Below are 5,433 nucleotides of genomic sequence, written 5' to 3' on the forward strand. Positions count from 1 at the left end.
AAGACAGCTCTAGGCCCAACACAGAGCAAAACAGCCCCCCTCAAGACTACCAGTGGGGAAGTGATCACCGACAAGGACAAGTAGATGGACAGGTAGGTGGAGCACTACTCTGAGCTCTACTCCAGAGAGAACACCGTTGCCCCCTCAGCCCTGGATGCCATTGAGCCCCTGGCCATCATGGAAGAACTAGATGCTGAACCAACCACTGCCGAACTCTGCAAAGCAATCGACAGCTTAGTAAGCGGCAAAGCACCTGGCAATGATGGTATTCCCCCTGATCTCATCAAGTGCTGTAAAAACACCATACTGCAGCCCCTCCATGACGTTCTATGCCAATGTTGGAAAGAGGGAGCCGTGCCGCAAAACATGAGAGATGCCAAGATTGTCACCCTCTACAAGAATAAGGGTGAAAGGAGTGATTGTAACAACTACAGAGGCATATCGCTCTTGAGCATTGTTAGGAAACTCTACGCCCGCGTCGTGCTTGTGCGTCTCCAGAAACTCGCTGGGCGCGTCTACCCTGGGTCTCAGTGTGGCTTCCGAGCAGAACGGTCCACGGTGGACATGATATTCTCCCTTCGTCAACTTCAAGAGAAATGCAGAGAAATGCAGGGAATAGTGCAAGCCCCTCTACATAGCCTTTATAGATCTGACTAAGGCCTTTGATCTGGTCAGCAGGGAAGGGCTGTTCGACATCCTTCCAAAGATCGGTTGCCCTCCAAAACTCCATAGTCTCATCAGATCCTTTCACGATGACATGAAGGCAACGATCCAGTATGAGGGCAACATGTCCAATCCCTTTGACATCAAGAATGGAGTCAAGCAAGGATGTGTACTGGCTCCAACCCTCTTCGGCATCTTCTTTGCTATGCTCTTAAAGCATGCTTTTGGAACATCAACAGAAGGAGTGTATCTTCGCACAAGATCTGACGGTCTACTTTTCAACCTGGCTCGACTGAAAGCAAAAAGCAAAGTGACTGAGATAACCATCAGGGACATGCTTTTTGCTGATGATGCCGCTGTCACCTCGCACAATGAGCAAGATCTCCAGCGCCTCATGGACAGGTTCTCCCAGGCCAACAAAGACTTCGGACTGACCATCAGCCTAAAAAAGACCAATGTGCTGAGTCCGGATGTGGACACTCCACCAGCTATCTGTATCGACGACTACCAACTCGAAGTCGTACACCAGTTCACATACCTGGGAGCCACCATCAGCGACAACCTGTCCCTTGACGCCGAGATCAACAAGCGCATCCGCAAGGCTGCTACGACCCTAGGACGCCTCACCACCCGCGTCTGGGAGAATCAGAAGCTGACAACGTCAACTAAGATGGCAGTGTACAACGCGTGTATTGTCAGTCCCTCCTCTACGGCAGCGAAACATGGACGACCTACTCGAAGCAGGAGCGCAAACTGAGTAACTTCCATCTGCGCTGCCTTCGCCGCATCCTTGGCATCCGCTGGAGTGACAAGATTACTAATGCCCAGGTACTCGAGCGAGCAGGACTTCCTACCATATTCACATTGCTAAGGCATAGCAGACTTCGGTGGCTCGGCCATGTGCGAAGGATGAAAGATGGACGCATCCCCAAAGACATCCTCTACGGTGAACTTGTCTTCGGCAAGAGAAACGTAGGTCGACCCCAACTGCGCTACAAAGATGTCTGCAAGTGTGACATAAAAGCCCTGGACATCAACACGGAGAACTGGAAAGAGGTAGCAGCCGACCGCAGCAAATGGTACAGTGTTCTTCACAAGCAGTTGAAGTCTGGAGAGGAAAAAATTCTGACCACAGCCAGTGAAAAGAGAGCCAAGCGGAAGGCACACACCCCAGCAGCCACTCCAACAAGCCACACCTGCAGCACATGCGGCCGAGACTGCCACTCCCGCATCGGACTCACCAGCCACAGCCGTCACTGTTGCTAGCAAAAGCATGAGTTCTCCGGCGCAATATCAGACACACAGAAGAAATGGCGAAGGAAATATTAATCACTTTGATAAGACCAAGAATGGAATATGCAGCAACGATGTTGTCACCCAATACAAAAAATGTATAACAAAACTTGAAAGAATATAAAGAGCAATTACAAAATTGGCACCAACACTCTCAAAACTATCATATGAAGAGAGACTAGCAAAACTTGAACTACAGACACTAGAGCAAAGAAGAGAGAGAGGAGATTTGATAACTATTTACAGAATCATAAAAGGCATAGAAATTATTGATAGAGAGGATCTAATAAAATGGGATGAAAGAAATACAAGAGGACACGGAAAGAAAATCAAGAAGGACAGCTATAGAAGAGATCTGAAAAAGAACAGCTTTCCTCACAGAGTAATAGACATTTGGAACAAGTTAGACGAGAAAGTAGTGTGTGCAAAAACAATACATGAATTTAATTTTTTTTTTTTTTTTAGATAAAATGAGATATAAAGACAGGACACCACGAGCATAGCTCCCCTTCCCGTAAAATACAACTACGTAAATGCAACTAGGTAAACACACACACACACACACACACACACACACACACACACACACACACACACACACACACACACACACACACACACACACACACACATATATATATATATATATATATATATATCTATATATATATATATATATATATATATATACATATATTTATTATATATATATACATATTGTGGGTTATTGATATCCCCGTCTGGCGACATGTGGCAACTCGCATGCCCGGGGTAGGCATGCATAGGTGCTTAGCAACAGTGCTTGAGTGAGAGACTAGAGGGGACGCGGAGTCACGCATGGGCGCTAGCTTTGACTCTGTTATTATATTGTACCTTCTTGTAACTGTGTTAGTGTTTAAGGCTGAATGTACTTAAGAACCTACAGTGTGTATTATTAGCCCTCGACCAACACACACATGGCGCAGTGAGATATACAACATTGTTAGTGCATACAGGGCAGTGCAACGCAATGAACTCAGCCTATACCTGCATTATTTTGGTGTACCGTGTCCCACATATCGTAATTGTGTGCGACAAGGGCTCACGAATGTGTGCAGTCCCAGTGACAGAGTTACACGCTCGCACGTACAACATAAGTGTTTTAAACGAAAAACCGGCATATGCAAGTGTTCGTTAGTGACTGGCAGTGCTCCGACGCCATATTGCGCTCATCTACTTCACGCATTCTGCGTATATGCTTGGAGCCTTCTCGTATAGTGTCTAGTGCTTACACGTGTGGTTTATAGTGCCTCCCCGTATAGTGTATAGTGTCGCAGTGCATTGTGAGTGGTATTTGTGGAAATCTTGCTGCCTCTTTGTCGGAGAGACGCTTGTATTTGAACATTGGCAGGACGTGTGCGCGATACTTCCCCTCGCTTACACGCCCGCAGGCCTACTGGGCCCCAGGTACCCGCCAGCTTACGTACTCATCCGCGCATTACGGGCCCACACTATTAGCTTTATTCTAGCGAAATGCCTAATACTCGTTCAGGAGCAATCGAGCAAGAGGAGGAAGAGATGCAGTCAGATCTTTCCGATGAGCAACAGGCCGCATCCTTCCCACCGACCACACCGACAGACATGCTTTCCCTCGTGAAATGGATTGAAGAGACGAGGTTAGCAGAAGACGAACGCAGACGACGAGAAGACCAGGCTAGATTTGAAGCTCTGCTCAAATTGATAAACCCGGAACGGCAACCCGCTCACTCTCCCCCAGAGCACCTTGCGGCCTCCGATGACATCCGTCATCGCCAGCCCCCGCTTCCTCCACCCACTCAAAAGGCCACTGCTCAGACGCCACCTCCACTTAAACCAGATGCCACCTACCAATTGTTCCGCGAATGGAAGCGACGTTGGCAAGATTACGCTACCATGGTCGACCTGTATAGCTTACCCCATGAGAAGCAGCTCATACAATTACGTATGTGTCTCACCCTTGAAACACAACGTGTCCTAGAGCATACCCTGCAAATACCTCCCTCTACAGACAAGACCGTCGATGAGGTGGTCTCTGCTCTGGAAGTACACATCAAGGGCTTGCGGAACGAGGCAATACGCAGGAGGGGATTGCTTAGCTGCAGGCAGATGGAAGGCGAAACATTTGCAGATTTCTACGTAAGGTTGCGTCGCAGTGCCGAGGAGATCGACATATGCCCTGGTAAATCGCCAATTTGCGAAGAGACTCAGTTGAAGTCGGTGATTATTATGGGCGTTCGGGATGATGAGTTGATTCAGCGACTCATATCCCTGGACGACAAGTGCTCACTGCAGGACATGGTCAATACATGCCGCTCCTATGAAGCAGCCAGGTGTGCTACGTCTGATATTCGTGCCCAACCTGCACAAGTAAGAGCATTGACCCACCACCAAAGAAGGAAGAAGCAGAAAAGTTTCCTCAGGCAAACCCCTAAGCAACCGACATCGAAGGCAACCGACCCATGCCAGTGCTGTGCTAGGCACCATGAGCCAGGAGCATGCCCTGCGGCTCAGGCTACCTGCCGCAACTGTGGTCGGCAGGGACACTTTCCTTCCACGATCAAATGTCCCGCTAGCAAGACCCAGTGCCGCCTCTGTTCCCGTATCGGTCACTTCGACACTTATTGCAAGCAGGAGACTCGTCAAAAACACAAGCGAGGTGTTTCAGTCTCTGGCGGTGGACATGTTTCGGAACACCCGCCAACCCCACAGCCGTCCTGCCGTCGAGTGATGTCTCCTAGCCCCAGCCCTGCGGTGCCTCAACACGTCAGCGTCCTTATCACACACGGTGGTAAATCGTCATACTTGCAGATGATCCCAGACACCGGTGCGGATATCACTGTGATAGGACCACAGCACTTGAGAAACCTTTCCATTTCAACAAGGACACTACACGCTTCCCCGCAAACCACCACACTCACAGCCGACGGATCTGAAATGACTCCTGCCCTTGGCACGCTCACGGCTACCCTTACTTTAGGTAAGCGGTCGTGCTCTGCTCAGATCCGAGTACACAAGGACATCCAGACCCCACTCCTCTCCTTCAGCCACTGCAAGGCATTGGCCATTATTCCCAAGGAATTCCCTAAGCCAATATTGGAGGTGAAGCACGTTAAGAAGTGTGTGGAACTCCCATTCTCTGCCTCCACACCACCCTCAGACGTGAAGGAGTACTTCTTAAAGGAGTTTAAGGACGTTCTGGTGGCTAAAGCAGCTCTTCAGTCCACACCACTTAAGCCCATGGTGGGATCACCAATGCGAATCCACCTGAAGGATAATGCTGTGCCTTTTGCAATCCATACACCCCGGCAAATTCCCCTGGCTTTCAGAGACCACGTCAAGGACGAGCTCGAGTCCATGGTCTCTCAAGGGATTATTCGACCGGCTGGCGACGAACCTTCAGAATGGTGCCACCCACTTGTCGCCGTAGCTAAACCAAATGGAGGTGTGAGGATCACGACG

The sequence above is a fragment of the Oratosquilla oratoria genome, chromosome 16 (genome assembly GCF_046742065.1).
Source record: "Oratosquilla oratoria isolate Oo_2021 chromosome 16, ASM4674206v1, whole genome shotgun sequence".
Lineage (NCBI taxonomy): Eukaryota > Metazoa > Arthropoda > Malacostraca > Stomatopoda > Squillidae > Oratosquilla > Oratosquilla oratoria.